Source organism: Sus scrofa, chromosome 17 (assembly GCF_054392235.1).
Source record: "Sus scrofa isolate SSC_HxYL_T2T_F1_AM1 chromosome 17, Sscrofa_HxYL_maternal_Yorkshire_Landrace_v2.0, whole genome shotgun sequence".
NCBI classification, from domain to species: Eukaryota; Metazoa; Chordata; class Mammalia; order Artiodactyla; family Suidae; genus Sus; species Sus scrofa.
Genome location: NC_139399.1, coordinates 43,844,097 through 43,870,150, shown reverse-complemented (window position 1 = coordinate 43,870,150; position 26,054 = coordinate 43,844,097). Strand labels below are relative to the sequence as shown.

Sequence of the window (26,054 nt, the reverse complement as noted above, 5' to 3'; positions counted from 1 at the left end):
CTCTTGTCATTTTAGGATGTCATTCTGATAACCTCTGTGAAAGGTGGACCTAGGCCTTGGGCCCCAAGGCAGGAGAGGGAGCTGATGGAAACTGGGAGAGGGCCCAGCAGGGTGGTTGTCGGGTTGGAACAAGGACTCCCAAGTCCACTTTCTGCCCCAGGCCTACCTTGACGTAGAGGGGAGGTGAAGGGCTTCAGGTGTCAAGCCACAGGGCCCTGGGTTCAAATCCCACCTCTGCCCTTCACCAGTTTGGCCTTAGTTTTCTCATCTGTAGAATGGAGCTGATAATCCTATCTCCTTGTAGGACTGGTTATAAAGATGAGTGTATATGTAGATACAGAGCCTAAAGAATGGAGCAAGTTTTAGGAAATGCGAGCTGCCTTGTGATCTCACTGAGCCTCAGTTTCCTCATCTGGAATATGGGGATGGTAATCAAATGTCATGGATATTAAACGGCCTAGTGGAAATAAAGCAGCCAGCCAAATCCCTGGCATGTAGTTGGTGGGAAGCAACCATTGGTTCCCTAGAGATTGTGTCTGGGTTATTTCTGTGTCTCCAGTGCCATTGGGGCCTGGTTAATGTTGTATTGAATTGCGCAGAACACCAGCGAAGTCTTGGCAAGGGCCACAGATAGGGCATGAGCCCCATAGCTGGGGACTCGAAGGCTCACGGTCCCGCTCTGCCCTGGCTGGCTCCTGCTCTGCTCTGAGCCTCCGTTGCCCCAGCAGTTTGCACAGGGGAGGCTCCTGTGGTCCCTCCTGCCCTGAATCTCTTCCTGGTGCTGGGGGGTACCCCATCCCAGAGGTCAAGGAAAGGGTGCTGGAGAGGTGAGAGGGGGCTTTACCAAGCCTGGGAGGCACTTGCCAGGTAGAGCAGTCAAAGGCTGAGCCTCACAGAGGTTTCTCATCACCATCGCCTATCCCCCCTGCCCCACGGCACCCCACCCCTGCCCCAGACCCTGGCCAGGAGCCTGAGCTCTGGGCTCTGGGCTCACTTCATCTCCTCTGGATTCTACGAGGTAGATGCGAACTTGGCATCAGAGGGGCCGGGGAACCTTCCCGAGCCCCAGGGTGAGCAAGAGGCAGAGCCTGGGTTCCGAGGCCATCTGACCCTCTCAGAGCCAGGACATGGAAGCAGGGGCCCGTGGGTTCCCTGGCTCTCCCCACCTCCCCACCCTAGCTGAGGACGCCCTGCAAAAGCTTCCCAAAGCTGGAGGCGGCCCTCGTACCTGCCCGAACCCAGCCTGGTGGGAGACACCCTTCCCCGTCGCCCACACATGTCCACCCTCTCGCCTTGGCTGCAGCTCCAGACCTGGCCGGGCCTGGGCAGGCTGCGGGAGGCTGGGCCTGTCCTCTCCCCACAAGGTCAACGACTCCCTCAGCACCCAGCTCCCTGGCGCCCAGGGCCATGGGACGCCTCAGCCGCGGGTGGGGCACCTCAGCCGCAGGTGGGGCACCAAGCTGAGGAGCACGGGGGCAAGGGGCTCCTGGTCCTGCAGATACTGGGGCTGAGTGGGGCCCCGACTGGTCATTCATTCATTCATTGCCTCACTCACTCCCACATTCGCTCCTTCCACCGCCCTCCCCATCGAAGCAGCTCCATCTTTCCCTTGCTCCAGCCACACCTGGCCATCATTTTTGACTCTTTTCCCCGCCTCCCTCCCCACCCAAGCCATTTGCAGACACTCGGTCCTACCCACAAAATACTTCTCAGGTTTTACCTTCTCGCCGCCTTCACTGCCTCCAGCCCCGTCCAAGGCTGGAGATGCATCAGCCTCCCCCCTGGGTTCTCTGTGCCCACCCCAGCCCCCCTGTAATCCTCTCTGGCTCCCATGGCCGGCGAATCAGCAAAAGCAAAAAGCAGATCAGATTCTCTCCCTCCTCTGCTCGGCACCCTCTAAGATTCTTGTCTCACTCACAGCAAGAGCCAAAGTCTTCCCTGAAGCCTACAGGCCCTGCGTGATCAGACCCAGCTGCCTGCTACCCGCTCCGCCCTCCACTCTCCCCTTGCTCATTCAGTGTCAGCCGCTGGCCTCCTTGCTTCTGAAAAACCACTAAGCACAGCCCTGCCCCAGGGCCTTTGCACTGGCCTGTTTCCCTAGCCTGGAATACTCTACCCCCAGATCTCTGCCCTGCCGGCTCCCGTCCTCTTTCAGATCTTTGCTCAAATGACTCCTCAGAGGGGCCCTCCCGGATCACCCAGCCAGAGCCACCTTAGGTTCCTTGGACTCTCTCTTTTCCTACTTAATCTTCTCCTAAATTTCTTTCCACTTAATTTTTCTCTATAGCCCTTACCACCCTCAGGTATTTTATATATATGCACCCATGTATATTTATGTGTATATATGTATATGTGTACGTGTCTCTGTATGTGTTTTGCTAGCTTACGTGTTTCGTATCTTTCTCCTCACGAGGCTATGAGCTCTGCCTGGAGAGAACCATCTCGTGGTTCACTCTGTCCCCAGGTCTCAGAATACCCCTGCCCCTAAGGGACTCCCCCCTGTGCGGGGCAGCAGATGCCTTAGAGGCAGGAGTCTGAGAACCACCCATCCCTTCTGCGCTCAGAGGGTCTCAGGAGCCCCCAGACCCAGAGCCATCCTCCTGCCTGAGGGTGTCCAGGAGGTGACATCTGAAGTGGACCTTGAGGCCCAAACCAAACTGTTCAGCAAGAGCAGAACAGGGAAGCTCATTCCCAGGGGTGGACATGTGAGCATGGGGTTGGGGAGGGGACAGGTTTTGCGGGCTCAGCGCAGGCTGGGTATGACGGCAACAGGGGCCACTTTCCTGGAGAAGCCTGTCCTATGGAGCATTTCAGGTGGGGCTGGGTAAATGGCCAGGTCAGCAGGAGAACCACTTTGGGGTCCTGAGGGGGATGAGCTGGTGAAATCAGTTGGGGCCAGATGGAAGAGAAGGATCTGGAAAGCCACTCAGAGGAGCTAGTGCGTCACCATCAAGGAGAGTTTGCAGGAGGGTTTTTAAGTAGAAGGGAGATAAGGGCAAATTCGGGTTTTAGAAGGAGCCTCGGAATGCTTAGGCTAGAGAGAGATGTGTTACAGAGAAGGGAGCCAGGGAAGCTGGGACACAGTGAGGTGTGGAGAGAGAAGGCCAGCCTGGGGCCAAGGGGAGGGGCTCTCTGTCGGCCAAGAGGTTGAGTGACTGGGACTGGGTGACATGGGGGGAGGGGTGGCGAGGGACGCTCCAGGGTCACAATTGACCCAGTATTCTTGGGTGGGCAGAGAGGCGTTTAAGAACCCAGGAATGTAGGCAGACACACGGATCTGGGGTGATGGCCCCAGGGGCAGGCAGCCCCAGTGGGCGGAGTCCAAGAGCTGTCCCCAAGGCTGGTAGCATGTGGCAGTGGGAGGCTGTGGAGTAGACCTGGTGACTCAGGGCTCGGTGGGGCCAGCTCAGGCGTCATGTTTGCAGGGCCCCCTTCCCAGCCTGGAACCTTCCCCGCCTCGGCTGGGACCCGACGCAGGCTCCTGGGAGGCCTGTGCTTGGGTGGATGACTCATCGTTTTCTCGGCATCCCCAGGCTGAGGAAGTTTCAAGGAGACATGGGGCCCTTCCTTTGGCAGGCCAGGCCCTGGCTGGATGCTGGTGGGTCGAGGGAAATACACTGGGGCCTCAGGCCTGGTCTGAGGGCCTCCCGAGGGCGGGTCTCCAAGAGCCCCTGGTTTCCGCAGTCTCGCACATCCTCAGCTGCCCTGGGAGGCCGTCCTGACTCCACTCTACAGGTTAGCAAACCAAGGCAGAGCCTCTGCTGGGCCCTCGGCCAAGTAACCACTTGGTGCTTCAGTTTCTCCACCTGAAAAATGGGTGCAGTGATTGTCCCTCCTGCTTAGGGCTGTTGGGAAAACTGAAGGAGGGAATCATGTGAAATGCTTAAATACTGGGGTTGTGGTTTTCATGAAGATGCGGATAGGGGTTCCCCCAGGCGACAGGAGCGCTCTACCGGGTAGAGCAGCCAGAGGGTAACATGGCCAACAGCAGGCCTGCCTTTGGATCCCAGCTCTGCCACAGCTCCTGGTTCTGGGCAGATGGCTTGCCTGCTCCGAGCCCCTGACCCCTTGCATATAAGTGGGTGCCGAGCCCCACTCTGGGGGGTAGTGAGGAAGATGGCATAAGACCATCCTGGCAAATGGGCCACCGAGGAAGGGCTGTGGCTCCATCTCAGGGTCCCTCAGAGAACACCCCCTACCCGTGGACTCAATAAGATCCCTAGACCAGACTGCTGTTAACCTCCCAAGGGGGGTTGTGGGGTGCTGGGGAACCCTGGGCCATGGGGGAGGGGGAAGGAGAGGCAGCTCAGGGAGTTGGGGCTGGGAAGCTCCATGGGAAGCTCCATGGAAGATCTGGAGGCTGGGACAGGAGCAGGCTGAGGGGCAAAGGGCTTTGTGTTGAACACGAGGCCCCTGTGGGTCAGCAGAGGCGTGGGGACTGTGGAGGCAGCAGCTGGGTCCATGCTCTACCATTTACTGCTGTGCAGTCTTGGGCAGGTCACTTTCCCTCTCTGAGCCTCGGTTTCCCCATCTGTAAAATGGAATAATAATGGCTGTGGCTTCACTTATATCCACCTTCCATACTGTATTCTATACTAGTTATACATATTCTACTGTATACTATATTCTGTGATCTAGAAGCTTCTGTCCCAGGGTGTGGCCATAATCAAGCCCTCAATAAAAGGCAGCTATAATTAGGATTATGATTGTAATCCAATCAATAGCCCGTGAATCTGTGACAAGGCCATTCAAGCAGTGCTGCTGAGCTGGGCTTTGGAGCTCCGACTGGGCCCAGGTTTGCATCGAGCTCTGTGTCTCACTAGCTGGATGACCTTGAAACAAATCACTCTCTGAACCCGGGTTTCCCCTTCTGTAAAATCCGGGCCCATGGAATTATCCATCTCCACAGGGTTGCAGTGGGGAAGTGAAGAGAGACTCCACATCAAGTGCTCAGCACGGATGACAGGAGCTTTTCTTGCCTTGTGCCTGCGGTGTGGCCAGTGGCAGTTAGAGCTAGGGATGTGGAGTCCAGGGCAGGGCCAGTGGGTGCTGGAGCAGAGGGTACAGGAGGGGCAGAGGGCAGAGACAGAAGGGAGTGTGTGCAGGGCAGCTGGAGCGGAGGACCCTAGGAGGAGGGGCGGCCAGCTGAGCCTGCCTCCGAGGATCGACAGCGCCCCTCGGCCCAGATCTGGAGGAGAGGAGGCCTTGATGGAAGCCAGAGGGCAGAGGGATGGCGCCAAGCCAGAGCAGGTGGGAAGGAGAGGCCGGAAGTCTTTTTTAAGACTGCACCCGTGCCATATGGAAGTTCCCAGGCTAAGGGTCAAATCAGAGGCACAGCTCCTGGCCTATGTCACCAGCCCCAGTAACTTGGGATCTGAGCTGCATCTGCAACCTACACCACAGCTCACAACAATGCTGGATCCTTAACCCACTGACCTAGGCCAGGGATCAAACCCTCATCCTCGTGGATACTAGCTAGGTTTGTTATCGCTGAGCCACAATGGGAATTCCGTAGAGAGTCCAGAAGTCTTGTTGGTCCAGTCCGCACTTTGCTGTCAGGAAGGGAGGGAGGGCCAGAGGGGCAGTGGGCTTCCCCGAGTCCAGGCTGCCCATGATGGGACGAAGAATGGGCATGCTCCATGGGAGAGAGAGCCCTGGCTTCAAATCCTGCCTGACCAACCAAAACTGCCACTGTGCAACCTTGGACACACCTCTCACCCTCTCTGAGCCTCCATTTCCACATCTGTAAAATGGAGATAGTGATATTAACTACCTTTTAAGGTTGTTGATTTGAGATGCATAAAGTACTCAGCCAATGCCTGCTGCTGAGCAGAAACAATGACAGTCGTGACACAGTCTTTGTTGATTGCTCACAAAGCGCCAGGTGCTCTGCTAAACACGCTGTGCATGTGATTATCCACACACGGCTTCCATGATATCCTCATCTTGCCGATGAGGATGTCGAGGCTCGGAGGGGTTCAGCACCATGCCTGAGGCCACCCAGCCGGTAGGAGGCAGAGCAGGGACTTGAACCCCCACCGTGAAGTGTCGTGTCCTCCGCTCCCTAAACCACCCATCCTCTTGATGGCAAGGGTGGGATCCTGGGGTCCCCTGTGGTATTACACTTGCTTGGACGGTGGCTCTTCCCGGATGGAGAGGCAGGCGTGAATCTGTCTGGCAGAGGGTGCTCAACCCTGGAGCATATGGCTCAGGCGCGAATGGGATCTACTGGTAGGACTGACCCTCAGGGGTCACTGAGGGAGTCTGTGACATGGAGCCCCAGGGCCAGCTGGCCAGCGCTCTGCCCTTCAGCTGAGGCAGGGGAAGCCCTGTGCTCACCTGCAGGAGAACGGGGCGTTGGCTCCACAGCCAGGTCTCAGGCAGCTGCCAGTCGTCCCCAGATCATAAGTGTGGCCAGTGCCTGGTCAGGGCGGCGCCCACGGGGCCTGGGAGGAGCTAGGAGAGGGCGCTTATGAGGAGGTGAGCCATGAAATCGCAGAGGGGTTAGGGCTTCCCGGGAGGGGGAAGGGGCGCTGTGGACAGAGGAGCCCAAGAGAGGTTCGCTTTTAAGGTAAGACACACACCTGACTTAAAGCAGCCACAGTAGTCAAACTGCAGCCCCCGAGAGGGCGACAAGTGCCCAGCGCCCCACCCCTGTACCTAGTTCCCCTGCCCAGAGGGGTCCAGTCCCTTATGAGTCCTCCCTAATATGTTTGCCTGTGGAGCTGGGCTGCTTGGGTTTGAATCCTGGATCTGCCATCTACTCGCTGTGTGACTTGGTCAACTTACTCAACCTCTCTGTGCCTCTGTTTCTACATCTAAATGTGGGGGGTGATAACAGGACCTGCTTCTTTGGACTGTGGTGAAGATCATAGCTCCTGAAGCCTAGCGGAGGGCAGGGCCCTGGGCCCGAGTGCTCTGTGAATATCTGCTGTCATTGCCGCAGCTGCTCCGTTAACTGTTAACCGCTGTGATTACTGTTGTCTGTGTACCGGGCGTGCACTTAAATGCCCAGCTCCCCCGACAGGTCCTGAAGCTCAGTTTTCATCACTTCTGCCCATTTAGGCCAGAGGCAGAGGTGCGAGATCAGCCCAGAGGTCATTCTAACAGCCCCGCCTCATGAGACGTGGAGGGGCGTCATGTCATCAGCTGTGCCCCGGAACCAGCGGCCGCCTTGTTCAGGGTTTGTGGTGAGAGGACTCCAACTCTGTGCTGGTGACATTACAGTGGAGATGGGAGGGATGGAGGGCTGTGGAGAGAGCCCTTGGCCAGACCCCGAAGATGGGGCTTCAAAGCCCCCTTCTCCACTTCTGCCCTCTGAGTTCCCAGTTCCCAGCCTTGGTTTCCTTCTCAGGAAGGTGGTACCAGGCTGTGGTGAGGAGCCAGGGCAGTGCCTCAGATGTGATGGAGCATTGGCTGGTTCATAAGGGCTCCACCTGCAGGCTTCTGCCCCCAGGAGATTTTAATTGAGTTGATGATATCCCTGATAAGATCCCAGTTTGAGTGGTATTAAAGTGGAGCTTGGCTGTACTGCTTAGAAGCTGAGTGGACCTTGGGGAAATTAACCCCTCTGAGCCTCAGTTTCCTCCTCTGTAAGATGGGCATAGCAGTAGACCCTGCTCTCTGGGGTTGTTAGATGCAGGTAAGAGACCTCCAGGGCCTGGCTCACAGTAAAGCTCTGTGATTGGCAGCAATTGCAATTATTTTAAGGAACTCAGACGAACGCAAGAAACTGCCAGCAAACATACAGGGCTGCAGGCAATACATTCATTCACTGATTCATTCAGCAAACTTTGATTGGCACCTCCCATGTAGCAGATGCTGTTCATTCAGTCCACAGAGATTAACTGAGCACCTGCTATGTGCCAGGAGTGGTGAATAGGACAGACTTGATCTCTGTTCTCCCAGGGCTGGGAGTCCTAGGGACCCCACCTTCCTCACCTGTGGTCAGGGCACACCTGATGCCATTGTGATGGGCTTGCTGAGCTCAAGAGAGCCACTTCTGCCTGGTGACACCAAGCTAGCCCTGCTGCCTCCATGGCTGGCTCCTCTGACTCCCCCTTTTCCAGGGAAGTAGAACTCTAGGGGGTGGGGGTGCAAGCCTTTTATCATCACCCTTCTACACCTTAATTCTTGTCACTTCCTCCCCAGCAACAGCTCCCATTGTCCTTCCTACTTTCTCCCTCTTCACACAGTGGCCAAAGTCCTGTGCTAAAAATGTAAACCCAGAGTTCCCACTAAGGTGCAATGGGATTGGCATCTTCTCTGCAGTGCCAGGATGCAGGTTCGGTCCCTGGCCAGCGCCAGGATGCAGGTTTGATCCCTGGCTTGGTGCAGTGGGGTAAAGGGTCTGGCGTTGCCACAGCTGTGGCTTAGGTTGTAACTGTGGCTCGGACCTGATCCCTGGCCTGGAAATGCCACGTCCATGGGACAGCCAAAAAGAAAAAAGAAAAAGAAACCTGTGTTCCTTCTCTGCTCAAGCCCTTCTTGTGGGTCCCCATCACTGTCAGAGCAGAAGCCACCAAGGCCCCTCTCTCCACCTTGTGGGCTTCTGCTCACTGCCCTTCAGCCACACTAGCCTCCAGGCTGTCCTTCAGCTCTCACTGGGCATTGCTGACATGTCACCTCCTCAGAGAGGCCCTCCCTGACTGCCTTATCCTCCATCACTCTCAAGCCCCTACTTCACCTTTGGAGCCCTCGTCAGCATCTGACTAATGCTGGGTTTGTGTGTGCTTGTATGTGTGTTCCCCTGGGCTCCCCGAGGACGGGGGCGTTTGCTGTCTTGCTCACTGCTGTGTTCCCACACCTGGTGCATTCATTCACTGAGTCACTCAGCGAACTCTGGCACCTGCTATGCACCAGGTGCTGTTCATTCATCCAGCGAAGATTTACTGAGCACCTACTACGTGCCGGGAGTGGTGAATAGGGCAGACCTGATCTCTGCCCTCCCAGAGCTGGGACCCCTTCTAGTGCATAGTAGGCACTCAGTATTTGTTGAATGCGTGCCTCCAGCCTTTTCTTTTTTCTCTTTGTGCCTCAGTTTCCTCCTCTGCAAAATAAAGAGTTCCCATTGTGGCTCAGCGTTAATGAACCTAACTGGTATCCATGAGGCCACAAGTTCAGTCCCTGGCCCTGCTCAGTGGGTTAAGGATCCGGCTTTGCTGTGAGCTGCTTGGATCTGGTGTTGCTGTGGCTGTGGCATAGGTCGGCAGCCTCAGCTCTGATTCAACCCCTAGCCCGGGAACTTCCATATGCTGTGGGTGTGGCCTTGAAGAAAAAAAAAAAAAGACTTTGCAGAATGGAGGACCAGGGCTATTGTGGGGTCCATATGAGGGCCAGGGTCCCATCAAGGCTGTCTGACCCACCCAGCAGGCAGGCTCCTCCAATGCTAGGCTGAGAGCCGGAGGAGGCTGGTGGGGGCATCATGTGGTCAGGGAGGCCCCAGGCCTCATGGTGGCGGCATGAGGCTTGACTCGCTGCTGGCAGTGCTGGGCAGCCCAGGCGGGGCGGGGACACGGGTGTGGGAACAAGGGAAGGGAAGCTGGCCTGAAGGGAGGTCTGCGGCTGAGGAGACATGGCCGGACCATCCTTTAGTGTGGCCCCAGAAAGCCAGCTCTCAGGTGGGGAGTGCCTGAGTATTGCAGAACTAGGAACATGGGAGGGAGGCTTTCAGGAGCCGAGCCTGGTCCAGTGTGTACAGAGCAGAGGCTGGAGTCTGAGGCCCAGGGAGGCTCTGGGTTCTGGGGTCCAACAGCATCCATGGGAGCAGAAGCTGCAGAGATGAGGTGGACGGGGCTTGGGGGGTGCTAAGGACTGGATCTAACAGTCTCCCCGTATTAGCTGCTTCGTTCTCCATGAAAGCCTCTTCATCGTTCATTCATCTGTTCACTCATTTGCACATCAGCAACTTGGAGAGAGCCTCCTGGGGGGCAGTGGTAAGCCTCACGCATGTGGCGTTGCCCTGGCAGAGCTCGGGATGCCTCATGGGTGATGGTGGTGAAGTCAGTGATGATGGTGGTGATGGTGATGATGGTGGTGATGGTGGTGGTGTGATGGTGATGATGGTGATGGTAATGGTGATGGTGATGATGGCAGTGAAGGTGATGATGGTAGTGATGGTAATGGTAATGATAGTAGTGGTGGTGGTAGTGATGGAGATGATGATAATGGTGATGGAGATGATGATGATGGTGATGGTGTGATGGTGGTGGTAGTGATGGAAGTGATGATGGTGCTGGTGGTGGTTGTGGTGATAGTGATGGGAAGGTTGGTGGTGTGTCAGCTCACATTTGTTGAGCGTTTACTAGGTGCCGGGCTGCTCTAAATACTTCCTGTGTGTTTGCGCTCTGGGCTCCGCAATCACCCTGTGAGATCTTACGCAACTTGCCTGAGGCTCCCTGTGAGCCAAGGGCGGCACCCAAATGTGAACCCAGGCAGGCAGGCAGACCAGCAGCTGCTCCCAGCCATGGCCACCTGCCACTGTCAACAGGCAGCTTCCCTGTCACTGTCATCACTGTCAGGTCCCTTCCTTGCCTCCTGGACCCTGCACCTTGCACAGGGCCCAGCGCTGGGGAAAATGTCTGAGTCCGGCTTGCCTGAACAGGGTTTGAGGGCAGGCTTTGCCCCAGCAAGCTCGGGCAAATGGTACCCTGGCTCCACGGCCCTCAGCACCTCATCTGTGAAAGGGAGGACCCGGCCTCCAGGGAGGCTGCCAGAAAGTCCAGGAACCGCCGTCCTCGCTGTGGCAGTTGATGTTTCCAGGGGGAGATCCCCTTCCTTAATCAGGAGGCAAGAAAGAAATGATTCAGTTATGAGTTGGCCTCCGGGTCTGGGATGGGGGGCGCACACAGGGAGCCAGGGGCTCCTGATGGCTGGACACGCCACACACAGGCCCCGAGGGAGGGGCTGTTCTCCTCCCACCCACTCACTGGTGACTCCCATGCCTCTGGGACCCAGGCTCCTGCACCCCCATTTCTGGCAAACCCAAGTGATCCCATGACAGTGAAGGGAGAGGACAGAAGGTAGGGGCTGGGAGCAGAAGTCCTGGACACAGAAGCTGCCTCTGCATTTCCTGTGTGGCCTGGGGGTCACCGCTATCCCTCTCTGGGCCTCAGTTTTATCCATTCGTTTAAATATATACAGAGCAGCTGCTCTGTGCCAGGCTCTGGAGACATAAATGAAAATCTCTGCCCTGCGAGAGCTGACATTCTGGTGGAGACTGACCCTACATAATAAACAAGAAAGCTCCCAGCTTGTCACACGCTGGCAGGTGCAGCAGAGAGAAATCAAACAGAGGGGAACTGGAGGTGCTGGGGTGGGAAGTATTGGAATTTTAATCAGGGTGTCAGAGAGGGCCTCACTGAGAAAGTGACATTTTGAGCAAAGCCCTGGAGGAGGTGAGGAAGCAAGTTATGCAGGTACCTGATGGAAAAATATTCCAGGTAGAGGGAACAGTAAGTGCAAAGGCCCTGAGGCAGGAGTATGTCCACGGGATTGAGGAAGAGTGAGGAGGCCGGTGTCCCTGGCTCCCCCCACCCCTTGTATTTGGCATAAAAAAAAACCACATTTTACCTCTCAGGACCTTAGACCCCAGAACAAAATGATTTCTGAGCCCAAATACCCATCCTGGGAAGAGCTGGTGATGCCAGCTCCTGGATGGGGCCGGGGCAGGGTCTTGATGCCCATTTCTTCAACCCGAAGGGTGAATTTTAAGATCCGTGGGAGCTTGGAAAGAGAACACCATGGTCCTAACTCATCACTCCAGATGACTGACGATCTGACGGCCCTGGGTTCAAATTCTGGGTCCACCCCTTTCCCGCTTTGTGACCTTAGGCAAAATTATGCTCTGAGCCTCAGCGTCTTCATCTAGAGGATGAGCTGTGGTGCCCATATAGCAGGGTTGACGGCATGGGACTTGCAGGAAGCACAACTGGAAGCAGGTATATAAGGGGCCAGGTTTGCACCTTCCTGGAGGAGATGCTCAGTAAATGTTTAAACCCGAACCTAATGTTCACAGGACAGCTGACTGCTTTCACAGCTGTTGGGAATTTGTCCTATCACTTGAGTCTTATAAAAACTCCGTGAAGAAAAGGGGGCCGGAAGTAACAACCCCGACTTACGGAGTGGTAAACTGAGGCCGGAAGAGAGTGACTTGCCCCAGGTAATAGCAAGGCAGGGCCGATGGGCTCAGACGTGGGTCCCCTGGCTCAGGGAAGTGCAGGGATCCAGGAGAGTGGAAGCTGTCTAGAGTCCGGCCTCCCTCCCAAGCCCATGTGTGCAGGGGCACACACATCACCCGCCCTGAGCAGCAAGAGCAGCTTTCAGATTTGTGGTCCCCAAGCAGGTTTTGTAAGGCATGGCTTGGTGGGTCAGGAGGTCTGTTGTAAGGATGTTGAAAGGCCCGGAGCCTGGGGAAGCTCAGGCCGCATGTGGGCGGAGTCGGGCAGGTCCCTGAGAAGAGGAAGAGGTCTGGGCTCACGTGATTGTCCACCCGCCCTGCCTGTCCATCCGGTGTCTGGCCTTCCCAGGCAGGGTCAGCTGGGTCTCCAGGTTCATCTTTTATCAGCCTGGCCCCTAGTGCTTTGTTGTCTAGATGCCCGGCCTGATCAGCGACCGAGCCTTGGGCCGGGCCAGGGTGGGGGGTGCATTACGAATGGGGAAGCAAGCTTCAGAGAGGAGTGTGCCCTGTTGGTGTTGGGGGAGCCTGGATTTGGACTCAGGGCTGCTTAGCCCCAGCGCTGGGCCTTCCCATCACAGCTCAGCCAGTTGCTGACGGGTGGGCTCCATGCAGGAAAACTCCTTTCTCCCTTGGCCCAATTCTTGGCCACAGTCTGGCCTCTTAACCTTTGACGGAAGGCCCTGCTGACCAGTCTCTGCTTCTGAGTTGCTGCAGCCTCAACCCGCATCTCATGGGGCTCAAGGCCATGAGTTCTAGGCCCTCCGCCCCACACCAGCTCGCTGTGAGCCCTGGACTGACCATCTGACCTTTTGAAGGGGAGGTCCAGGCGCGCCTCCTTATTCAGTGCCTTTAAGGTCTCAGACAGCCTTTGCCCAGTCAGTGCCCACACAACTCAGGGGTTTCTAGGCCCGTTTTCTAGATGGAGAACCTGAGGTGCAGAGAGGAAACATCCTGTAGTGAGGCACACAAGGCAGGAGCACAGAGCTGGGACTCGAAGCCCAGGCTTTTCTCTAATGCGGCCACCTGCCCTTGGTTTCTTCAGCAGCAAAATGGGACACTGGAACCGAATGATCTCACCGCGGAGCAGAGCGGGAACAGCACAAACTCCCATGTGAGATGGGCTGAATGTGAATCCTGGTGCCCTCCCTTCCTAGCAGGGTGGCCTGGGGCAGTCCCTTCCTCTCTCCGTGCCTCAGTTTTCTCACCTGTCAATGGGGCCAAGAGGTGTCTCAACCCTCGAGCTGCTGTGAGGTCCAGGGGGGCAGCCGTGTCGGTGCCCATAGAGTGATGGACACGCACAGGGCGGCAGGATTTGACATTGCTGAGCTTCCTGTCCACCCCTCCCTGCAGTGCTTGAAAGGCTGGAGGGGGCCAGGTTAACGCGCCCTTTTGCTCTTCCTGGGGTGTGGCCTGGTGACCCAGACTGGATGGGGACTGTGTGTGGATGTGTCCTGCAGACAGCAGATGTCCGGGGAGCCTGTTGGGGAGGTGGGGGAGCGAGCCGAGGGTAGTCCTGGGACATGGATGTGGCTGGGCAGCCAAGGGCGCCTCTGTCCCTTTTGTCACCTCTCATGCAGATTACAAGTCCGTTTCCTGCTCCTGCAAGCTCGGCCTGCCCTGGGCGGATGGCTCCAAAGCAGCCACAGCGCAAGCGGAAGCTGCCTGGCTAATTAGTGGGCGGCCGCCGGGGACAGGCTCAGGACCTGGTGGCTGGAATTGGGGCTACAGCTGCCTGAGGCTATGCCAGCTTGGCTGGGAGGCCAGGCCATGTCCTGGTCTCTGGGACACTGTGGCCTTCCGATCATGGGGTTCAGATCCTGGCTCATCATGGGGTCCTGTGCTTTTGGCTGGGTGGCCTGCATAAGGCACTTTGCCTCTCTGGGTGGCAGTTTCCTCATCTTGAGCTTGAGGATTATGTGGTTTGGAGCCCGGCCCCCAGTGATATCCGTCATCGGCGGGTCATGTTAGTACGGCCACTGCCATCGGCCCGTGCTGGCCAGGTGGGGAATACAAGGAGCATGAGCCCAGTGACAACCCTTGGGGACCTTATAGTGCCACTCTAGCATCACAAGCAGCAGGAGAAGGCCAGCTAGGCCTCAGGCCCTTAGAAAGAGAGAGAGAAGCTTAATCTTTCAGAGTCTGAGCCTCTTTTTGTTCCCCTGAGGAATGGACTAAATTGAGATCTTGTGTGGTCATGTGCCTAGAACAGGGGCGGGAGCCACAGCAAGTGCTGGTAAAGGTGGGCCTCCCCCTCCCTCCCCTCCCCCTCCCTCCCCCTCCCTCCTGCCCCTCCAACCCCCCTCCCTCCCTAGCTCTCCCTCCCTTCCCAGGCCTCAGGAACATACAGGAGGGAGGCAGCTGCAACTCCTGCAGGAAAATCCGGTCGAAGGGCTGCTGTGGCTTGCAGTGGTCAGTAAAGGCTCCAGAGGAGGGAGGGTCTGAACTAGACTCAATGGGCCAGGGGGCTGCTGAGCAGCGCTGGGGCTTCTGTGGGAGCAGAGGAGTGGTGCACAAGTTGGACAGCCTGCTCAGGGGCCAGGAGGCTGTAAGGCCGGTGGCCCAGGACAAAGGCTGTAGTGGGGCCCTGTGGCAGGTTGAGCCGGGGCAGAGATTCAGGAGGTTGATAGGGTCTGACTGCATGGCTTTGGGTGCCAGGCCAGGTTCCTGGGAGAAGATCTCTCAGGCCTACGAGGCAGTGTGATGTGGGTGAACAGAGCATTGGTGCGCAGGAGAAAGGGTCCCTGGATTGGCCTGTGGAGTTCTGGGCTGGGAGGCCTTTCCAGAAGAGCAAACCTTCGGGTCAAGACTCAGCAAGGAGCTGAGTGGAGGGTGGGCACCCCAGACAGAGGAGCCAGCCTCACAGAGGCACGAAGCGCACTTCAAAGCGGGCCCACATCTCAGGGCCCTCTAATGCCCATGATGAGCCTGGATTCTCTCCAGGCTCTGGGGAGCCAAGGAAGGTTTGGGGCAGGCGGCCTCGAGATTTGATTTTTGTAGTCAGGGTGCAGCCCCATTAGTCAGGGAGGTTGAGATAGTGGTTGTGCCAACTGGAAGCCTGACAAGGTGGAAGTCAGCCTGGCTGCTCATCCTCCGGGCCATCCAACCTGGGCAAACCCCGTCCCTCTGGAAGCCTCAGCTTCTGGGTGTGTCCAATGAGTGGGCTGTAGGCCCCCCTGCCTCCCTGGGGCGAGAATGAAATTCTGGGGAGGGACGCCCTGAGGCGTCTCAGCCAGCAGGTCCCCTCCATGTCTCCTCAAGGCCCGGCTCTGTGCGGGGTACTTTATGCAGATCATGTCATTCCCACCACTGCCCTTTCAGGGAGGCGCTCCCCGTTCACCGAGGAGGAAACCGAGGCATGATTTGCTCGAGGGAAAGAGCTGGGATTGAGCCCAGGCTGCTCTGGCCCGGGAGTCCTGGCTCTTGGCCCCTCCACACCCCTGTCCCCAAGCGGGGCCCTGGCTGGGGCGTGGCCCAGTCCCCAGCCCGTTCCCCGGGGCCCAGTTAATCCCCTGTCAGGGCCCACCAGCACCAGAGCCAATTAGTGCCTGCCGTGCGGGGGCACCACACCTGTCCCCCTGCCCCTGGCCCCCCAGAGGCCCAGCCCTGCCCAGATCTCTTCAGGCACCACCCTCAGCTCGAGAAGCAGATGCTTCCAGTATTGCGCCATTTAGAAAAAGGACTGGGGCTCATTTTTTGTCAGAGAAGCTGGGAGAAATAAAGCCAGTGAGAAAAGCGTCCCGGCATCAGGATGTTTCCCAGCCTTGGCTGGGCCGCCCGCGGAGCGCGGTCTCCCCGCCACAGGCTCCCCCTTCTCTCCCGCGTCTGCCTCCCTCTCCCCGACCTGGGGCCACGGCCCCACCCCCATGGGTCCCCCTCCACAGAGGCTGCTGGTGGTGCTGGCTGCAGCTTCTCACCTGCGTGCCGGGTCTGGCTCCAGCGAGAAAGGAGGAGGAGGAAAAAAAAGGTCCTTGAGATGGTGACAAAGGTCTGAGTGTGGGCCGCCAGAGCAGCCTGTTTCCAGGCAACTGCTCTACCCCGGGCTCCCCGCGGCGGCGGGCACATCCGTCATGCCGTCGCTCGGCTCAGCAAGGGAGCTCGGGCGCTCCCAGCAGCCCGGGCACACGGCCCACGGCCCCCAAGCTCCAGCCCTGCTGGGGACACGAGGTCCCTCTGGCAGGGGCTGCAGGAGAAAGTACAGCATTGTCATGGCTGCTGCTGGCCAGGCACCTACTGGGTGCCACGCCGAGGGCCTGGTGCACACAGGGCAGATCACCCATTCATTAGTCTGTCCGTCCCCTCGTCCATCCATCCATCCTTCCATTGAGGATAGAGCATGGTGGTTTATTGTGCAGGCTCTGGGTGGCTGGGTTGAAACCCTCCTTGCTGTTTGATCTTGGTCATGTTACTCTACCTCGCCAGGCCTCAGTTTTTTCATCTGTAAAATGGTCAGTATAATCATTCCTTCTTCGCAGCCTTGTAGTGAGGATTGAATGACTTCATACAGGCAATGCCTTAAGCACAGTGCCTGGCACATATTAAATGCTCAATAAAGAGAGAGTTGTTGTTGCTCTTTTTATGATGAATTAATTATTTGTAATGAGACAATCAGGGGAGTGGGAAGCACGTGGCCTATTGCAGTCAGATAGCTGTGGGTAGCGTTTGTGTTTGCTCCTCTCTCAACTGTACTACCCTAGGCGAGTCATTTTGCCTCTCAGAACCTCAGTTTCCTCTTGGCAGAACCTAGGAGATAATTAGTAGCTGCCTCCATACCTGCTCTCCTCCGGGCAAGTCCCAAGCCCTATCTCTTGTTGAGACGCTCAGCAAGGCGTGTGCCCAAGGCCCCACCCTGACAGCACTCAGTACCCAGAGTGGTCATTATTCAACAGACCTGGATTGGCGCCTGCTGGGTGCCAGTGTGGGGGCAGGGAGAAGAGTCAGACCTGCCGGGCTGTGCCCACGCCGGCCCCCCACCCACTTGATCTGGCTGCTGGGCCCTGCAGGTCTGTCCTGCTTCCCGCCAGTCATTCTGATTGCTCCAGCCTCTGCCCTTGGGGCTGCTCAGCCCCATTCCTCATCCTTCTTTCCACCTCCCTTTTTGAAAACAGCCTGTGCTAGTGCCCCCAACCCTGGGCCCTGGAAGGGGAGGAGGAGGAGACAGCAGCAGCCCAAGTGCCAGGGGATCGGGCACGCTGCCGGCCTTTGTCTGTGCTGCCCGGCGGCCGAGGCTCAGTCCCCTGGGGCAGGCCACGCTGCCTGCCTACTGGCAGCTCAGGGAAGGCCGTGTGGGCGGCGAGGCCTGGGCAGGCCTGGGCTGGCAGGGGCCCCCTGGGACAGCCTGGTCCACTCAGGCGGGAGGGAGGCCCAGGCCTGGGAGGGAAGTGGGATCTGGCCGGTGCTTCTTGTGGTAGCTGGGTTGGGGGTGACTGTGTCCTTCTGGGACCCACTATAGACAGATCTCGGCACCTACTGTGTGCCAGGGACAGTGGTGGTAGCAGCTGGGCCCTCAGGACTAGGCCATAGTCTCGTGCTGGAGCCTGACAGCCTGGGTTCAAATCCCTCTTCTTCTCTTTGACAGCTGGGTGGCCGAGGCAAATTCCCACACCTTTCTCGACCTCTGTGAGCTGGTCTGTGGAATAAACGTGAGGGTAGCCCTACCTCAAGTTCTTAGAAAGGTTGAGAAAAGCACCTAGTGTGTGTTGCGGCACTGTTGGTGACGGCACTCTTGAGAGGAAGGGGGTGAACATTTATTGAACTCCTGCTGTGTGTTAGATCCATTGCAAGGAACATTTATTGAGTACCTACTGTATGCCAGCATCGGGCTGGGCACTGGGGAGACCCAGATGAAAGACCCGGGAGAAGGGGTGCTGGGGAGAGAAGGGGAGGAAGGGAGGGGAAGTGATATATGTGGTCCTGCTGCAGGCCAGGCTCTTGGCTGAGTGCTGGGAATCCAGAGAGGAGCGAAGCGGCCCCTGCCTTCGTGTCAGGGAAGGGCATAGAAATCTGGAAACCAACGATTATGAGCCAGGAAAATCAGTGCTGTAAGGGGGGATGTGCCGGGGGCTGCTGACTCAGCCCTGGGAGTCATGGAAGGCTTCCTGGAGGAGGTGACCCGGAACCTTAGCTTTGTGGTCCAACTTATCAAGTCCCCCCCTATAACAGTGCTGTCGCTGTCCTGTGGTCTGAGTTTAAACATGTCAGGACGGGAGACTCACTACCCAAGAAATATCCTTTTTCCAGTGGCAGTCAGCAACCTTCCCTTGGACCCCGTCACAGCTCTCCCACTGCTCCCCTCTCTGGTCTAGGCTGCAGCGGCTTCTGCGTCAGTCTCCTGCTCCCCCTCTCGCCCCTCCAGTCCATTCTCCACCCAGCAGCCAGAGCAATCTTCTGAAACATAAATCAGACAACATCAGTTCCTAGCCTAAAACCCTTCAGTGGCTCCCCAGGGGCTCTTAGGACAAAGACCAGACTCCATACCGCAGCCTGAAAGGCCCAGCCAGGCCGGCGCGGCCGACCCTCCAGCCTCCCCAGGCTGTGGACGGGGCCGCGTCCAGGCCAGACCCTCCACGTGCCCATGCAGCCTCTTGAGGGTGTGTGTGGGGGAAGTGAATGCAGATGAAGCCCCCCGATTCCACGATTGTGGCTGTCAGGTGCAGGCCAAGGGGTTGGTGACATGCCCAGCGTGGCCGTGTCACCTCGGCACAAAGTCCCTTTCCGGCTCTGTGCCTCTGTTTCCCCATCAGTGAAACAAGGGAACTGGCTGGGTGGTGTCCCACACGGTCTCATTCAGAGTGCCGGGCTGCTGGGGCTTCGAGGGCCGTGCGCCCCACCCCTTTCCCTGTGGCTACCGTGATGGACCATTTCGTGACCTCCTCAGAAATGATCCAAAGAAGGAACTAGTGAATCAGAGTTGGGTTAGGATGCAGGTTTCAACAGATCTCTTGATCCTGAGGAGACACTGAGGCCCGTAAGGCAAAACCACCCTCGCTCAGCTGACCCTGGGGGAGCCAAGCCCCTCTGGCTGGTGTCAGTTATCTGCAGTCATGGTGGAGGGTCAGGCTAGCTCAGGATGCCAGGGGTTTAATCTTTCCACCCAGAATCCTAGGTTCTGTTATTACTGTTAATTTTGTTTAGGTACAGTACATTCACACAATTCGAAATTCGAAAGTTTAAAAAGACATGAGAGTCCCCACTGCAGCATATTAGTGGGGACTCTGGGACACAGGTTCAATCCCTGGCCCAGCACAGTGGGTTCAGGATCCGGCATTGCCAAAGCTGTGGTGTAGGTCACAACTGCAGCTCGGATCTGATCCCTGGCCCAGGAACTCCATATGCCTCAGGACAGACAAAAAAGAAAAAAAGAAAGAAAATATTATAAAAATCCTTTTTTCTTTCCCCTATCTGCTCAGACCTCCTCTTAGAAGGTACCACTGCAACCAGCTTCTTGCCTCTCCTTCCAGAGATATTTGATGTGCAGGAAGACAAATGCTAGCATACAGAACCTGTTTGTTTGGTTGGTTGGGGTTTTTTTTTTGTCTTTTAGGGCTGCACCCGAGACATATGGAGGTTCCCAGGCTAGGGGTCCAATCAGAGCTGTAGCCGCCGGCCTACACCACAGCCACAGCAACTCGGGATCCGAGCCATGTCCACGACCTACAGCACAGCTCATGGCAACGCTGGTTCCTTAACCCACTGAGCTAGGCCAGGGATCGAACCCACATCCTCATGAATGCTAGTCAGGTTCATTAACCACTGAGCCATGACAGGAACTCTCAGAGCCTGTTTTTAGAGCTGGAAAGAACTGGTTGATGCCAGCGTTTACCTCCATCCACCGTTATGAGATTGCCAGAGGTTGTAGAGCTTGGTAGGGGGGGTAGAGTCCCCACCAGCCTCCGCTGCCAGAGCAGTAGGCGTGCCCACATGGGGAAATTTGGGAAGCTGGCTGGGTTGCTCCCAACTTCCTTGCAGAGAGGCTGAGGATCCTGCTTTCTGAGCGCATCTCTGTATAGATAGTAGCTAGAGACCAAGAAGATGTTGGGAACATTCTAACTAAAGACCCCAGTGCTGGAGTTCCCGTCGTGGCGCAGTGGTTGACGAATCCGACTAGCAACCATGAGGTTGCAGGTTGGCTCCCTGGCCTTGCTCAGTGGGTTAAGGATCCAGCGTAGCCGTGAGCTGTGGTGTAGGTTGCAGACGCGGCTCGGATCCCGCATTGCTGTGGCTCTGGTGTAGGCCGGTGGCTACAGCTCCAATTAGACCCCTAGCCTGGGAACTCTGTGTGCCTCGGGAGCAGCCCTAGAAAAGGCAAAAAGACAAAAAGACAAAAAAAAAAAAAAAAAAAAAAAAGACCCCAGTGCCTTCGGCACCATCCACAGTGCAAACGATGGGGAGAGTTTGTGCCGTGACTCAACAGACAGGACCCCAGGGCAGCACAGCAGCAAGGCGGCTGCTCCACGGGGACGGGATGGGGAGAGTGGACCCTGCTTTGTGGAAAAGGCTGAGCAGGTGGACCTGCTTTTTGTAGTCCACGGGCTCTGTGTTCATGGCTTCACTCCCTTAGCATGACCATTAACAAAGGAACGTCAACCTTGACATTGGTCCATTGAACCTGCACCATATCCCCACCAGGTAGACTCCATTAATCCTGTGTTATAGTTGAAACATCCTAGAGAGATGGAGTCCCTTGTCCAGGGTCACATGGTGATTTGATTGGAACCCACGTCTGCCTGATTCTGAAGATTCCCCACCCGCCCTGCAGTGGGAGCTCAGTCAGTATTACATAACAACCCAGCTCCTGCAGCCCACGGGGAAGGGGCATTGTGGCCCAATGGTCGGCGGCTTGGGCTCTGGGACTTCCAGCTCCCCATCTGTGTGACCTTGGGCAGATCACATCCTCTCTGTGCCCAGGGCTGATGACCTTATGTGGGCAGATGCCACAGCTAATGCTCCAAGGGATGGGACTGGGCCCAGAGCTGAAGTTCACAGATGCTTGGCTGTGCGATTTTAGGCCACTCTCTTTCCCTTTCTGAGCCTTCACTTCTTATTTCCAGGCTCTTGGGGATGAGCCCTTTGGGAGGGAAGTTTTGGATGTAGCCCCAGGTCACTGGCAGATGTGAGCAGGGCTGGAACTGGGGAGCAGGAAGAACAGGGTTCAGGGAGGCCGGGGATGGATCACTGAGGACGAGGCACCTTTTCTTTTGTTGACTCCAGGAAAGAATTACACATTTTTTTCTAGCAAGGATTTGATTTAAAGTTGCTGGGCAAAACTGAACCTGACAGAGCTGAAGCCCCCCCAAAAGAAACATTTGCTTCAGAAGAGGAATGAAATTGGAGTTCGGGTGGCCTTAGATTTGCGGTTTGGGGGTCCCGGACCAAGGCCGGAAGGGAGACGAGACCCTGGAGCTTTGCTTGTCCTTTCCTCCTTTGTGGCTTCTTGCTGCGCGTGTTTCTGGAGCGCCTCCTATGTGCAGGCTCTGTGCCCGGCCCTCGCGGAGACCGTGGCAGACCCTCGTGATGCTCCCCGTCTAACCTGGGGAGAGAGAGGGTAACCAGTCACACACATAAATAGGATAGAGCTGTCCCGAGAGGCACTGTGGAGGAAATGGGGCTCACAGGGTCCCCATCAGGGGAGGAGGTCAGGGAGGGGTCTCTGAGGCAGTTCTAGTTGTTTGCTGGGGCTGCCAAAGCAGTTCCACAGATGGGGTGGGCGTGGGGCTTAAACAGCACAGATTAATTCCCAGATCAAGTCAGGATCGAGGTGTTGGGGGGCTGGTTTCCCCTGAGGCCTCCCCCTTGGCTCGCAGACGGGCGTCTTCTCCCCGTGCCTTCACATGGTCTCTCCTCTGGGTGTCTCTGTGTCCCGCTGTCCTCTAAAAGGACACCAGTCATACTGGATCAGGGTCCCCCCAATAACCTCATTTAACCGAATTACTTCTTTTAAGACCCTGTCTCCAAATACAGTCACGTTTTGAGGTACAGTAGTTGTTCCCTTATGGTGCAACGGGTTAAGGGCCTGACGTTATCACTGTAGTGGCTTGGGTTGCTGCTGTATGCGGGTTCGACCCCCAGCCCAGGAACTTCGTCATGCTGCGGACACGACCCAAAATCAAATAAATAAAATTTTAAAAATAAAAAACTTCAACCGTGGGGGGAGGAATGGGCTGTGTTTGTGTGTGTGCACGGTTCAGCCCATAACCAGCGGTAGTATTTGAGGCCTGAAGGTCAAGTAGAAGTTAGCTTAGTTATAGGGGAGAAAGGGTACAGCTTGGGCAAAGGCCAGGTGGCAGCACAGATGTGGCTCTGAGAGAAGCTGGCATGGCTGGAGGGAGGGGGCGGGGCGGGTATGGAGAAGGGTTCGAGATGAAGCCCAGGAGAGTGAATCCCAGCACTTTCGCTTCATGGCCCTGTAACTGCGTCCTTTTCCCAAAATTGGTTTTCTTACCAGTCAAACAGGAGTAACCAAACGAACCTTGCAGGTCTGGGAGCCAAGAATGAGATCATATGGGCCTAAAATGTCTTGGCCCATGCCAGCTCCCCGTGGGCACTTGGAAAGAGTTGTTGACTTCCTCTGCTCTTCCTAGACCACACTTTGCCTCCCTTCGCCTCCTCCTTGTCCCCTAACTGGATTTGTATGGCCCAGCTTGAGATCTTGAGCTCCAGGGCAAAGAACCCTTAGCAAACAGTCTTATGACTAGAAGAGGCCATTTGGGCTTCCTGGGAGCCAGGGAGAAAAGGACAATTTCCTGGGGAGCTGCCGGGAGAAGCGTGCCTGTCTGGTTGGAGCTCTGCAGGGCCAGGCATGGATTCTCAGTAACCTGTCTGAGCCTCCTGTGATGTTTGGCAAGAAAACCCCCAATGCAACTTTGTCTTTCATTGCAAAATAAATGGGTCTCCAGGGACAGGGGCCTCTTGCTCTTGGGGGCTGTTCACTGGGTCTCTGCTCAGGAGCCACTGCTTCTCATTAGCCATGTAGCCTGTGGCAGATGCTTCAACTTGGAGCCTCAGTTTGCACACGTGTGCTTTCTTTCAACTCGTTTTTAAAATTTAAATAAGTGGTTTGGAGTTTCTGTCGTGGCTCAGTGGTTAATGAATCCGACTAGGAACCATGAGGTTGCAGGTTCGATCCCTGCCCTTGCTCAGTGGGTTAAGGATCTGGCGCTGCCATGAGCTCTGGTGTAGGTTGCAGACGCAGCTCGGATCCTGCGTTGCTGTGGCTCTGGTGTCGGCCGGTGGCTACAGCTCCAATTCCATTCCTAGCCTGGGAACCTCCATGTGCCACTGGTGCGGCCCTAGAAAAGACAAAAATAAATAAATAAATAAGTGGTCTATTTTAGAACAATTTTAGATTTTCAGAAAAGTGGCAGAGATAATCTAGAGAGTTCCCATAGACCCCTCACTTTGTTTCCTCTATTGCTAACATCTGACCTGGTTGTGTTTGTTACAACTAAGGAACCAACACAGGTACACCACTATTAACTAAGCTCACACTATCTTGGATTTCACTAGTTTTTCCTCACTGTTTCAGGATCCCAGTCAAGAGACCATGCGACATTTAGTCCCCCTATCTCCTTTACCTCCTCTGATCAATGACAGTTTCTCAAGACCCAGTTTTATCTGACAAATATCTTTGAGCTCCTACAATGTGTATTATCCTCATTGCTGGGGAAAGAAGCAGAATTCTGCCTTTCATGGAGCCTACGTTTGAGGGTGGGCAGACAGGTCACAGACAAAAATTAGATACGTCAGGTACTATACAGAAAAATTAAGCAGGGAAAGAAGACAGGGCTGGTGGTTGCTCTCTGAGGTAGGGAAGTCTGAGGAGGCTTCTTTAGGAGGAAACATTGGAGCAGAGAACTACTGGAGGTGAGGGAACCTCCAGGTGGTTATCTGGTGGGAGAGTATTCTAGGTAGAGAGCAGAGCAAGTGCAAAGGCCCTGAGGCAGGAAGTGTCTGCTAAGTCTGAGGAACAGTGGGGAGGCCAGTGGAGCCCAGGCTTGGGGGCAGGGGCGGGAGTGAGCGGTGAGAGGCAAGGGCAGATCTGTGTGGAATATAGACTGGAGAGAGTGGAAGCTGGGACTAGGCCAGTGTCACAATCCGGGTGAGCCAGGAGGAAGGGGGTGGCAGCCTGGGCCAGAAAGATGCCCGTGGAGGGTGAGAAGTGGGCGGATTTGAAGGGGGACCCACAGGCTTTGCTAGTGGAAACAGGGTTTGTGCTGAAACCCTCTAACAGGGCTTGTGTGAGGAATAAAGGACAATGGACATTAGCAAGGCTTAGAAATCTGTAAAGTTGGGCTTTTCTCTCTATCTCCTGTGTTTCAGAGCTGCCTCACCCAACCCATCCTCTGGCTGAGGGCCAGTAATGAACCACTGGTTTGATTTTTTTTGAAGTATAACATTTTGAAAAGGTAATAGAAGCTCATTATTAAAAACAAAAAAACAATTCATCAGGTACCAGTGTACAGGGAAGAATATTCTCCCTCCGAGCCATCCAGGACCCCTTCCCAGGGGGAACCACTATTATTTCTTGAGTATCCTTCCAGAGATGTTTTATACATATGTATAAGCACATATGCACATGTATTTCTGGGGTTTGTTTCTATTTTTATACAAAATATGTTGTACGCTGTTCTGTAGGTTGCTTTTTTGTTCTTATAATAGCTTTATTGAGATATAATTCGCATACCACATAATTCAGCCATTTAAAATACACCTCAGGAGTTCCCGTCGTGGCACAGTGGTTAACGAATCCGACTAGGAACCATGAGGTTGCGGGTTCGGTCCCTGCCCTTGCTCAGTGGGTTAACGATCCGGCGTTGCCGTGAGCTGTGGTGTAGGTTGCAGACGCGGCTCGGATCCTGCGTTGCTGTGGCTCTGGTGTAGGCTAGTGGCTACAGCTCCGATTCGACCCCTAGCCTGGGAACCTCCATATGCCGCGGGAGCGGCCCCAAAGAAATAGCAAAAAGACAAAAAAAAAAAAAAAAAAAAAAAAAGAAAAATACACCTCAGCGGTTTTTGGGTATGTTCAGAATTGTGCGAGCATCACCACAATTTTCGAATCTTTTCAACACCTCCAAAAAGAAACGCCATACCTAAGAGCAGTCACTCTCTGCTTCCCCCGACCTGCTCCCCAGCCCTAGGAAACCATCTCTTTTTCTCTGTAGGTATTTCTTATAATGCCTTCTTGGGACATTTCCTATAAATGGAACCATACAATACATGGACTTTCGTGCCTGACTTCTTTCACTTAGCATAATGATTTTCAAGGTTTGTCCATACTGTGGCATGTACTCCATTCCTTTTTATTACTGGATAATATTCCATCATATGGATATACCACATCTCATTTATCTCTTCAGTAGCTGATGGACTACTGTTGTTTCCACATTTTGGCTGTTCTGAATAATGCTGCTATGAACAGTCACCTACAAGTTTTTGTGTGGCCATATGTTTCCAGTTCTCTTCCACCTAGTAGTGGAATTGCTGGGGCATATGGTAATTCTCTGTTTAACCTTTTGAGGTATTGCCAGATGTTTTCCAAAATCATTGGTCCATTTTATAATCTTACCAGCAGGGGCATCCTTGCCAAAACTTCTTTTTTCTCTGTCATTTTGATTAGAGCCATCCCAGTGTGAAGTAGTATCTGCTTGTGGTTTTGATTTGCATTTCTCTGACAGCAAATGACATTGAGCCTCTTTCATGTGCTTATTGGCTATTTGTGTATCTTCTTGGGAGAAATACGTTACTCAGATCCTTCAGTTGTTTTTTAATTGCATTATTTGTTGTTTTATCATTGAGTTATGAGTTCTCTATATATTCAAGATACAAGTCCATCCCTTATCACATGTATGGTTTGCAAATATTTGCTTCCAGCCTGTGGGTT

The 26,054-nt window shown here is 55.3% G+C and overlaps 1 protein-coding gene and 1 long non-coding RNA gene across 4 annotated transcripts in view; one reads left to right on the top strand and one right to left on the bottom strand.

The window, feature by feature from the left end:
• NOL4L (nucleolar protein 4 like) overlaps positions 1 to 26,054 on the top strand; it is a 130,765-nt gene that overhangs the window by 7,000 nt on the left and 97,711 nt on the right. The gene's annotated exons all lie outside the window — the stretch shown is intronic.
• On the bottom strand, positions 19,481 to 25,173 carry LOC146395258 (uncharacterized). Its single transcript, XR_014832165.1, has 2 exons — positions 20,434 to 25,173; positions 19,481 to 19,663 (listed from the first exon to the last, which is right to left on the bottom strand). It is a non-coding gene; the product is annotated as an uncharacterized LOC146395258 (long non-coding RNA).